Consider the following 13375-nt stretch of genomic DNA (forward strand, 5'->3'; position numbering starts at 1 on the left):
AGAATGTTTTGAGTTCTAATGTGTCAACCTACAAAGGCAGAGACTGAATCTCAATCAGATTGAAAGTTTATGGGAAATTTAAGTTTAAGGCTAAAGACTAATGTCCAGTTGCTCCTGTCCAAAAAATGGAGAATGAAGGTGTTTCATTCAGTTTGACAACAGTGCAGTTTAAGAAATAGTAATTTTTTTGTTCTACATAGATGAGAATTTGATCATAAGCTGTGAAATCCAACCTGAAGTAGACTTTCTACTCATATTTATGTAAATTTAATGAAAAATCTTAGAGTTTAAAAGTGAAGGATGTGGTTAATTCTTGTGATGTCAGGCAAGATTTCGAATCTTTACTCTTTATTCAGCCATTTCTAATCCTGAGTCTTCTAAAGCTCCACTGCTAAAGTACCCACTACTTCTGTGAAAGCCAAAGAGACTGCAGAAAAGGTCAGCATCTCTTCCTTACTTCTCACATATCAGTCACCCCACACCAGGCCCTAGAGTGCTCAGGATGGCCAGCTGGCTACTGACATGCCTTTTTTTGCAAGCTCTACAGTTTATTTGAGCCAGAAGGGATAGGAAGAGAAATGAGTGAGAAAAATGTAAAATATTCAAATTAAATTCAGATACATTGTCTTACATAGGTAATACAGGATGGCTTGGTTTTCTTATTCTGCAACTCCAGTCTCAGAATTGTCTCTTTTAAGAAAAGCTCCACAGGAACTAGGCTGTGTAGTTGATTTTACCAGTCAGTTGGACCCAAGATACAGCTCTTGAGGGCTGTGCGAAGGCCCAAGCCTGCCAGTAGCTTGGGGCATGGTATAGATAACTTACAGCTTATTTACCCTGGTGATGTGGATGACCCTTGCAAATTTTTCTTCATGACCTATTTGCTGTAATTTTTCATACTATGTGTATGCTACCAGAATTGCAAGCAACTGGAAGCAAATCATAAGCCCATGCCAAAACAGTCTGCCTGTTAACAACACCTTTGGCTGAGGTGTGGCATGATGTTAACCACAGCACATCGATGGTTGGCTAGCAGTGAAAGCAAAGATTACCTTCCTGTAATCTTACACAAAGAGTGCAAACTGGCAACACAGCTTCATATTTCTGGGTGAAAGATGTTAAAAAGACTTTCAGAGCACAGTATATGGGAGCCAGCTTCACACATATGTGAGCAAAAAGGAAAACAGACTCTTTTTGACCTTTGCAGTACTGCCTCGAGCGCCTCAACAGCAGACTGATCCCATTCAAGTGCCTCCATCACACAAAACCACACAAATGCCAGCTCTTTAAGAGAGGAAATTGTAGGGCTTATGTCTTTCTACCCCTTCAGCAACAATATATAGGGTTTTGACTGACACATGTTCATATAGAGTAAAAACATTGTGAAATGTGCACAGAACCCCAAAACACTTTTCACCACAGACCACAAACACCTCCTTCAACACTAAATGAAAAAGGAGGTTTAAGGCATTACTTCTCCACTTTTGAAACTATTTTGTTTCTTCTAACATCTTGCCCTTATTTTGTGCTTGGCTACAGGTTTTCAATGGAGCATAAACTCTAAGTGCTGTAGGAGCCACCAAAGACACTGCTCAACTGCTGTCCAAGTCAGTCAGGGTGTTGACACAATTAATGAGGACATCCCTATGTCTGGCTGTAAATTCATGAGCAGACCTTTTCCTGTGATCAAACTGAAATATAATCAAATATCTATGAAATGTTGCTCTCTGAAGGCACCTTTGAAAGACTGAGCACAGTGGACAAATTTCATCCTCTTGGCTTTCAGAATGGCACTAAAAGTTATGCTGCAACTTTTCTGCTTCGCTAGGTTATTCAAACCTGTACAGAAGTGGCCTTTATCAAGTGGCAATGAGGCAATCTGGAGGCTTATAGGCCACTTTGTGTGACAAATATGTTAATAAATAAAAGATTTTAGTAATTTTATTGAGTTAAATTTTTTGTGATGTCAACTTCTAATCCATTTAGACAAGGATGAGTAGTGTCATGCAGAAACTCCAGCTTAATGACTCTAGCTGAAAATCAAAAGAACAACATTTATCTAATGAAGATGTAGGACTAGTTAATAATTCTATAGCAGGTGTGAGGGTTTTTTAAAGAAACACATATATAATTTTTGGATGAAAACATTGGCTTTTCATATGAAAATTTGAGTTTTAATATAAATGCCAGGGCTTGGTTGAATGTTGAAAGGAAGAAACAAAAAGAAAAACCCTGCCTATCTGAAAAGCAATATTTTGTCAAAATTTCAATCCCAGTAATTGCAGCTAAATCTTTCTTTGCTGAGACAGATTGACTCATGCTAAGAATTTGCAAAGACACTTTCTTATGGATGTAGAGAGAGAGTTTAACTTTACTCCCAAGCTAGGAAACTCTGATATCATCTTCCACCAAGAATCAATTTTTGATAAAGGTTCTCCCTCTGTGAGAAGCCATCCACCACTGCTGTGTACCAACATACCAAAATATCCACTCACAATAGATGGCTGGCACAGTGGCTGGCTCTTACATTTTTCTACTGTAGACTAGCTTTCATTAATCAACTGAAAAATGCAAGGGAGCAGTTAGTCAGAAAAGAAGCTCAGCCTTGCAGCTGTGACAGTCTGCCACGACACATCTATCCTGTTCAAGCCCCCAGTTACAATTTCTTTCCCTCCATATGGTACAAATATTTAGTACTTTTGATGTCACTGCTTCAAATGAATTGATTTAGACTATTTAAATATGCAGGTATTTCTTGCCTCTGATGTATAACGAAATGAAATAATATATCTTGACCCTTCATCAACACATTGGTTTTTAATGACAAAATGATAATTTATTGTTGGGATTTTTTATGGTAACTGGAACAATGGCAGCATTAAACACCAATTCAAGTATTCAGTAACACTTATAATATCCTTGTCATTCTCAGCACCATGAGGGTTTACTGGATGTTCAACTTCCCTGTTAATGAAAATAAGAATTTCTTTAGGGTTTGATTTCTCTGGAAAGATCTGGTCACTTCACCAAAAGAATGGTGGTGTTGCTCTGAGAACTTTGTAAGATTTTCTAGTTTACAGAACATTTCCAGATTTTCTAGTCTTTGTGAGCCTAGTGATTACCTATATGCACTTCAAAATGTTTCTGTAGTGTCAGTGAATATGGGAATAAACTATTTGTCTGTAAAAGAGGAAATATTTCACTTGACTCTATTGTGGTCAGAATCTGCTTTTTTGCTCCATATTGTTGCTGAGGTAACCTCTGAAAACAATTGGTATTTGTAATAGTTTTAAGTAACATCCAGTGTTGCAACATCATTTTAGTGTCTTTCCAGTCAAGGTTTACTACTGTTTAATGGATTTGCTGCCAGACTGATTCAGGAAGGAAGAGGGATAAATACAAACTTTCTCAAGATGGTTTTACTTTAATCTTGAAAACATCCATACCAAAACATGCAAATGAGCCCTGATCATGTGGCAAACCTGTTGTGAAGTTCAACTGAGCTTAGAGTCAAGAATTTTACAGTCAAGAATGTCATCTTTGAAAGAGAAACTTCTGTTCCTGAAGTGCCACTTTATTGCACTAGGCATTGTCCTTCTTTCATTGCCCAGCTAGGTAAGTTATCCTGTCCCTGCTCTTCTTCTGCAGCACTGTTTGTAAGAAACTGCCTGTGGAGGGTGTTTGGAAGAGCCTGCTCACTTACTCATGCTGTGACTCTCTACAAGGAAAAATCCCCACCTTCTGTACTGGAAGCCAAGATGAGAGGGAAAAACCTCATTTGGAAATCTCTAGGAATGACACTCATGACAGAAAGATTTCTGCCAAAGGGATGAGGTTGTAATGCCCTGCTTTGAGGAAGGAGGATTTCAATAAAAGGAAAACTAACAAAAAGGAACAGGCATGATGATGGTTAAAAAAAAACAGCACTGAGAAATATTACCCTTTAATGTAACATTCTCAATAAAATTTTTCTTTCTTTTCATCTAAAGCATGAAATGATACATTCCTACAGAAGCAATTACTATAAGCAAAGAAGAAAAGAGGAACCAGAAACATTTCAGAAATGAAACTGCCCAGCATGACGTCCAGCATGATCTGGATATCACAGAGAATAGAAAGAAGAAAGTGGAGGTATATGTTTGACTTCTTTTTTATTTGATTTGTACTATATTATCCAACTACCATTTTAAAATAAAGAAGGTAAGAGCTGGGAATAAAAATTCAACAAGTGGCATGAAGAAAAGAGTGTTTCTTGCTATAGAACCCAGCGAAAGGAGAAGCTGAATGTACATGATGTTGCGATAAGGAGGCAGCCCACGCACTTCCCCACACTAAATATTTTACAGTAATAATGGCACTGAACAGTAAAAACCCAGTGGTACATCCTACAGTATAATTGAAAGGAAGAGCAAACATAAGAAGAGAGGAAGGTAGTTTATACTAAGACTGTTCTAAGGGACCAGGACAAAATTCTGAGTTTTGATTTTGATTTTCCATCAATACAAGTCTTAAAATGCAGACTCATGTGGTTGTGTCTTCATTGTGGCTTTTGATTCAGTTTTTTTTTGAAACAGAATTTGGCCCACACAAGCAAAGAATAGAAGGTGAGAAAGAGGTTCTTAATGTTTGCAAATTCATTTGAGAGTTCTTTCCACTGTCTGAATGAAGATACTCTCCATGCTTCATGGAATTCACTCTGCAGTATTGACCCAGGCAAAATTTCTGTTAGTTGTAATTGTAGTCTCCTGGTTGTGGGTTGTAGTTCTTAAGAATTTTTTAATGTGTATACTTTTCCTCGGCAGGATGTGAAGCACAGCTGGATAAAAAAAAAAAAAAAAACAGTTTTGAAAGTATCATTTGTTTTCACACTTCAAAGAGCAGCTTCAGTTAGAGTGTTATTGTGCCTGTATGTTCAAGCATAATCAACATTTCTTCTGGTGACTTAATATTATATTGCCTTTTTAAATGTCTTTTAAAACGCTTGATAAAATCATCTTAATTAGATGATTTGCTTAAACATCTGCTGCTGTTGTCATTTCATTTTCAGTGCTTTCAGTTGCTGGAAAGATTTTTCTTTTCCATCTTACAAAACAACATATCTGTGTGCACACATGTGACTGTAGAGTATTTTTTCATGCCTTGTACATGTATTTTTAGTACACCCTGTTCCTTCAGCTGTGCTTGGGTAACCTGGTAAGCTTCATTTCCTTGAGTCTGCATGATCATGATGCACAGCATGGGGGGACTTTTGTAGTGTGATAAAAGAGCTGAGAAATCTCACATTTCCTTGTAGAAACAGGAAAAAAAATCTGTTTTACCATGACCAAAAATTCTTTTGTATGCTACAAAAATTCTTTTAAATAAAAACTAAGAGGGGAATAGGACCATAGTCTACTGAAAATGTAGGGCAAATTAAGATAAGCTTTGAGTAGATCAATATTTAGAGTTCAGAACTACTTCCTGTTATTCTCTTGTCTTATTTTCAATCCTTTTGTAAACTCAGTCAGCTGCTGAGATGTTTCCTTTGTATGAGACTTCAGTTTTTGATTGAGATCTTCTCACAGTCCAGCACCACCCACTGGAAACAAATCTAGGAGCTGAATACCAAGGAAACAGATAGGCTGGAAGTCAGGAAGTCAAGACTCTTCTGTAATCTCAGGGAAAATTGACCACTTTCTTTGGAGGGTAAACAGCAAATGTATGAACAACTCTATTGTATATACTCTAATGAGGATCTGGATCTCACTTGCTGTGTAGTAAGAAGTGTTTGCTTCACTCCTTCACTCCTTACCCTAACCTTCTGAGTCAATAAATAAATTAAAACATTATCATATTACTGTACCATGACTTGCAGATTCTGTGCAGAGGCAAGGGAAAAAATACCCACATGCTAGCATGGGAATTATTCCACATCGTTTATTAGAAAACCCTAGATGGCACTTTCTTTAGAAAGGGAATTTTATGTTTACTTTTTTAAAATTAGAATCTGCACAGTATAAATTGAATACACAGCACCAGTGGGAATATAGTGCAGTCATTTTACCTAATACCAACAACCACAGACCATATAAATAAAAGAAAGCTATGTGGTCCTACCTCTTTATTTTCAATAAAAGAAGGTATATATTCCTTTATGGGAGAATTCCGATTTTCTGAAAGGAGTTACATGCTTGTTATTCACTGATTGTACCAGCAAATCTAGATAACACCTCAGTGTCATCTTTTTCCCCTTCAGTTTAACTTCAAGGCAGTTCAGTACCTGTTTTCATCTTATCTGTAAATAACAACTACTTTTAACAATGTTTGTTAAGTAGGTGCTAACCAAAACAAGTTTACAAATCAAAGACATCCCATTTGTTACCTTCTGCACAAGCATGCATATTAGAGTGATAGATGGGGTTTGGGTGGAATTCAGTTTGGTTTGTTACAGTCTATGGATCACAAAGCTCCTAGAGGATTGTGTGACAGCACCGATTGTGTGAGACCAATTTCCACATAAGACTAGAGTTCAAAGTGTCTGACATAGATATTGCCATTTCATCATTTAAACAAGCTTTTCCTACCACTGACTTAAGAGCCATGTGGGGATCAGCATAGGCTGTGAAAGCCTTTTCAAGACTGAACATTTTCATGTTACTAAGTATGGACTTAGAAAATTTGTCCCTGCTGAGCTCTGCACTGCTCCATGGGCTGTTAGCTGGTAAACTAAATGCAGCAGATCTGTTCATGTAGCCAGCAGTGCCTGAAAACACTGGACAAAAGGATTGAAAGAATTCTTTCTTTTTTTTCACCATTTCTTCCTACTTTTAAATACTTGCTCCGTTTCTCCAGGACCCCAACATAACACCCTCTTTCCCCCTCTTTCAGGAATATCCATTCACAGAACTTTCTAAGATCCCTATCTTGTTGCTGACTAGAGATATCCACTGTGATTGCCATTGCCATCAGCATCTGTGAAAACTTCCCCCTAAAAACCCAGCTTGGGAGTCAGTAAAAAAAGGAAAATGAGAAAACATGTTTTTCTGTTCATAACCTCAATCTCAATGGTAAAAAAAATGTGGTGTCTGCACAGTGGAAAGAACTTCCTCCTTCACTGGGAGAAGTGGAAAAGAAGGACAGCAAAGAGGCTCTGTGGAGCACACACTACGTCCCAGTATGTTCCCTTTTGCACACGTACATACGTCCTACCCTTCTGCCGAGCTTCAGAGTTGCGGTCTTTGCTTTAGGGTGGGGTTGTTTTGTATTTTGGTTTTGTGTTGGTTTTTGACAGTTTGCGATTAGCAACTTGATAGATACAGAAAAATTGTTCTTTTCTCATGAAGACCTAGTTCAAATTCTTGAACTATAAAATATTAATTCAAAGTTTCACAGATGAGATACAGGCAGAGGCTTAAAGCAATGTCTGTTTTCTTGTATCTAAGTTTGTTAAACCAACCATAAATATCACTCTAAACCTAATCTAAGGATTTGAGAATTACAGGTGCTGATTAATAGATCTTCAGGCTTGAAATTATAGTCAGTCTTTAATAGAAGAAAAGGTATTCCTCATTTAAATGAAGTCTTATGAGAAAAGGCAAAAGGTCCATGGAGTTGCAGTAGGCTGCAAGAAAGTAATGGCAAATTACTTTAACCAGAATGTCTAACGATATTTAACATTTCAGATTAACATTCTTAATAGGGCAGTTACAAGTTGTCATGGTGGTTTTAAGGTGGTCTGTTAATATTTAGCTTTGTTCTGCTATGTCCAGTCTCCACCACAACATCTCTCTAAATAATATAAATTTCTCCCTGTTCTGCTTGTGTGTCAAAGAAGATTTAAGATGCGATTCAAGTTTAAAGCATTAGAAGTCAAAAAAGAAAAGCTTGCACCTAACATGAAGGGGAAGGAAAGGTCAGCAGAGAAGTCAAAAAGATGACAGATATGGTCCCACAACTCAAGTAGGTGTAGTGAGAGGACAACTATTACAGTCAGAATTTAAAGAGAAGAATTAGTAGGAGGTGAGAGTCAAATATGACTTTTGACAATAAGTGAGTGGCTGGTTGGGAGGTGATCCCTTCTTGTGTTTTAGTGACAGCAATGGACTGAGATGTGTCTCTGAAGAAAACTGAAGTCTGAAGAAAGCAACCAACACTTACTGGAGCAGACAGTGGGCCCCTGCTTTTCTGAATCCACCACCCTATGCTCAGTAGGAGAAAAAGAATGAGTGTAACATGGAGTGCTGTGAGTGTCCCAAAGCAAGAACAGTTTTAGCTAATAATACAAACTACAGATGAGACAGACTTTGAACTAGACACAGAACATGTCATCTGTAAGACTTGATGAAATCTGCTGATCACGATGCAAGAGAAGCACATGGAAAGTACCAACATTACTTGATGCAGAATCTCTGAATGACTGAGGATAGTGAGAAAATTATTTTGGATAATCCTTTGTCAATGAAACAAAAATGAAACTTCTTTTTTTTCCTGATTTTTTAAATGTTTATGGCTGATGGTGTTTTGACTGCTTGCTACAAGTAAGCAGGAATCCCAGTTTCATCTGTGTGAACTCAAATCTGTACTCCACAGACTTGTCAGCACCATGTACTTTCTACCCCCTAGTTTCATGCAGTAGATTTTAATTAAAAAAAAAAAAAAAGAAAACTATAGATCTTGCTCTCTAAAACCTATTAGGAAAGAGCAATTCAGTAGCAATGTAGAGATCTTGACTTGCCCAAGGCAGTATAAAGGTCAGACAGGTCTGCTAATTCAGAAAGGAGACAATCATCTGTCTAAACATACTTCCTGTAAGGTGGCTGATAAATACTTGCAGTAAAGGCTTTCAGGTCTAAAATAGGTTATAAATCTAGCAAGTGACCAGCAGCCCAACCCCTGAAACTCAAATGGTGATGACCAGGCCAGTGACGTGTCCAGTCACAAAAGGGACAAACTGGTACAGGGAAAACACGTGTATTATGACCTCTACATGTGTTGGTTCTATAATTATGGTGGTAGACTGATGCGGGAAATGTGCCTTCTCATTGTGAATGTGATAAATGACCTAGTATATAGGTACTGCAAGCACCATGTTAATGGTTCTGCTGCTGTTAAGGGACTATGCAGGACTACATACTCAACTCACAAAATTTGGAAAGCCCTGTGGATGAATTCTTGCCAACTACAAAGACTATTTTTTTAAATTCATTAAACTAACTAATACCTTAAATACTACAGGATTGATGAGGAAATGTTCTACATTAAAACAAGTTTGAATTACTAATTCCAAAATTAAAGCAGAAAAAAAAAACCCAATGCAACATATGATAATGCATCAACAAATGCTCTCTAGTATTTCAGGACTCCTATTTTATTGACAATTGCAAATGAAATGGCTTTACTGCTGCATTTTTTTTAACTTAACCCTTCACTTCTGTGGTACTTATATTATAGTTGATATCTTAAGTGAAAATATGAAGCATTCAAGAGGTTCCCTAGGAGGCAAATTTTGGCCTGAAAGTTCTTTTCCAGTGTTAGAAGCAAAATTTTAGTACACAGAATACAAATTCAGCCAGTCAAAACTATCTGGCACAAAAAATAAAAAAATAACTATTAATTTAATTCTCTTTGCATTTTGCATTTGAAAGTGATTCATATATCTCCAAGCACTGGCTGCAGAACCTTGTGGCAAGACACAAGTCAACTGAGAAAAAAGCTCGTGCAAAAAAAAAAAAAAAGTCCAAATTATTTTTTTCTTACCAAAACTCCCAACATTTATGAACTTAGCGCAAGACATTGCTGTATAATTGAATGGAGGTTGTGCTAAAAAGGAGCTTCCCACATCAGTGCAATGTCACCAGGATTCCCCTGACATTTTATATGGAATGAGTTTATCTCCCATAAGCTATAAGGGAAAATCTTCTCAAAAAGGAGAAGTTTACCAAGTGAAAGAAACATGGTGCTATGGCAACACCCTTAGCTATTCTCCTGAGACATTTGGCTGATTAGTCTGATTAGTTCATACTCCACCAAATATGTGGTTTGAACATTTGGTTAGAGTGCTTTACTGTGGGTTTTTCAGATCAGTATTTGCTATTGGCATCAGCAGAAGGCAAAGGGAAAGCTTTCTCTTGACTGAAATACTGCTGGTTTGCAGTGAATAATGTTGCTACTTCTTTCTAATACGTCTCACATATTTAACATTCTGATTTTATATGAGTAATACGGACAGATGAAAGTCTGTGTAACTGATAGGATGGCATTGCTGTGGCTGCTAACTGGTAAAAAGAAAAGCTCAGTGATGTGAAAGTTTTTTCTGCTGATGACCACTCTCCACACTCCAGCAAAGGTGTAGGATAAGAAATTAGTAGTGTAATAGGATGATATCTCTGATCTGAATGAGAAAGGTACCTTAAAAATCTGAGTAAATTTTTAATAATTTAGCACCACTGTCCCCAGGAGACTATGAGACAATGCATGTGAAAAGTTCACACAGATAATTTAGAAATATAGAAAATGGGGATAGGACAAAGATATTTTTAATAATTGCTTTACTGAGAATAAAATAAACAAAAGTATTCTTTCATCTGCTAGAGAAAAAAATGAAGGAAAGACCTGGAATAAGAGAAGCAAAGGAGAAAATCAAAAAAATATATTTCTTGTGTTCTCTAGTTTAAGAGAAAATACTGTCTAGAGGAGGGGAGACTAAATTCTAGATCTTTGTTTCCACACACTTCACTCAAGAAAATCTTCAATCATCCTCCTTCAAATTAAAAAAAAAGTTTGCCTGTAAGTGCACTAAATGGCTTGGCTTAAGTACTTTTTTCCTTCCTTCTTGACAGAGGCTGTCAACATGAAGGATGACAAATCATCTGAAATAATACTTAATCTTTAAAAATTACTTACAACAAGTCAATGCCCCCAAGAATAAAAGAAAGCATTTAATGTGGCAGAGCATGATGTAAAGAAAGCAATAAAAAGGAAATGCAGCTTGAACTGTAATATTGCTGGGTAACTTCCATCTCCCTGCTGAAGGCAGCAAAGTTGCAGTTACCGAATGGCTAATCTGTTCTACTGTGTTTTAATCAGATGTTGGCATTATCTGCCACTAATTGCTTTTTCATTTCCACTTGTAATTATTCCATTGCATGTTTATGGTGAGAAGCTGAAAATGAAGCAGATCACCAAGAAAGAATTAATTGTTAATGAATAATCATCAGTAGGAAGCCAATTTCATTATCTTCAAAGAGGTAGCTAGAGATTAACTACTAACTGGGGTTCTCCTACATTCAGTGCATGACTGTAAAGTAATCACAAATAATCACACCCTCTAACTTCATCAATTAGTTTCTATTATGTGAATTGATACCCATTTTTGGTTTTGTTGTTTAATGTTAATGGTGGTATTCAAGCTGTGGAGTGCTAATTGGAAGGTGTTGTATTCAGTGGGCTCAAGCCCTAATTATTAGAGCATCTTTTTTTCATTAGCATAGGATTCTTAAAAGGATATATGGTGGTAGTTACTAAATTCACCTTGTTATAAATGCATTATCTTTTTCAATAAATTTTAGACTGTCACTTAGAATGATACATGCAAAGCTACTTTGTCAACAACGCACAGTAGAACTCTGCTTATAAAACATGTCATAATTTAATGTTTCTCGAGAAATTCTTCTTAAATCAACATATCAAAAACAAAGGTTGCTTAGGATTTAAACAATGTGTATAATAGAGTTAAGGTATAAGAGAAATGAACTGGAGTAAAAAACTGTTAAATACCAAGAAGAAGTTTAAAAAACCACATCTGCCTCACCACTATTCCACAGATTGATGGTTCAATGAGAAATGGTGACTCTCAGCTTTGCTACTGATTTCAGTTTAGTTCTCTGTGATGCCAAAAGCAACCATAAAGAATAGCTCTCCTGATGTTTTTAGATGAATTCTGTATTATACTTGTATAATTTTTATTGAAAAATAATAAAAAAAAATAATGTCAGCTGTGGGATGGTTTCAGTCTCTGCACTGCTGCACTCATGGAAGCCTCTCATCCTGTGTGGGTGTCTGACAACAGTGCCTGTATTTTTTCCATCTTTGTACCTCTGCATATACAACTCCCTGAACTTTGACCACTGAAGAGTTGTCACCTTTTGTTCTCTTCTGTTTTAACTGATTTAAGACAAAACAGCTCTTAGACACAATTTTACTTTTCCCTGAAGCAGGGGACATAAAGCAACTCCACAAACGCATTATATTAGTTTTGTTCATGACTCTCCTTAGCAGCCTCATTATACTTTAACTGGGAAGGAGGACAATACACCAGTGTTCTGGAAACCTTAAGTACAACTAAGGAAGATGAGCTCTTTATAAATTCCAGGATTTCTGCAGAAAGAAAACATGGAACTTTACAGCAATCTTTAATACTCCTAACTCACTCCATCTCAGAGACTATGCCAGGCAAGGCCAGTTGTAAACAACTTCTGAAAACCGTTGTAATAAACATAGAAGTTGACCTCTTCTGAGAAGAAAGATTTGCCCTAAGTGGAGATTATCCATTCAACATGACCAGCAATTCTGGAAACTAGAAAGTTCCATTCCTGCCTGCAGGTGATAGTCACATCAAACCCCATAAAATACTGCAGAGCAGTTACAGTTATCTGCTGTCAATCATGTAACTAACCCGTGTCACCTCTGTTAAGTAGCAATATGTTCCTTTCTCGTTGAAGATTGCAGTCAATGTGTTGTGACAGAGCTTGGATCACTGAAGTAATTTTCAGCCAAAATATTCAAAAGCAGCAAAGGTAATTTTTTCTTTAAGGCAAGATATTTTTCTCAGCTATCATGACAAAGTGTGATGTGCTGATGCCACTACTGCCACAAAATATTCTTCAAATTGTGCATGTTTGCATTCAGAGTAGGGTAGCTCCTGTTATATTTCTTTTTTTTTGGCACAGAATCTGATGATCTATTAAATAAATATTAATCCCTTGCTGCCTTCAAAGCTGTCTTTGCCATATTAGGATTTTAAATATCTTCATTAATTGCTTAACTACCTTTTCCTAAATTCCCTATGGGCTCCTTTGATACTAGTCACTCTAATGTGTTACCATGTGATTGATGGCTTCACTCTGCTGTAACATAAAACATATTTTTAGCCAATTTTGTTCTACAGATACCTTTGACAAAATGAAAATTCAACATTTCCAGACTCTGAAATAAGCAGACTTAGATATTTGTAGAAAATGTTTGTGCTCAAAACCATGGGTAAGTAAGCCATACAGAAGTTTCTAAGCTATACAGAAAAGATGCAATGGAAAAGTTGAATATTGCAGTATTTGTGAAAAAAATTATTGTATGGGTGATTGTTCACATGAAAATATTCTTGTTTAAAGTTAAGCTACAA

This window comes from Serinus canaria, chromosome 7, assembly GCF_022539315.1.
Source record: "Serinus canaria isolate serCan28SL12 chromosome 7, serCan2020, whole genome shotgun sequence".
Lineage (NCBI taxonomy): Eukaryota > Metazoa > Chordata > Aves > Passeriformes > Fringillidae > Serinus > Serinus canaria.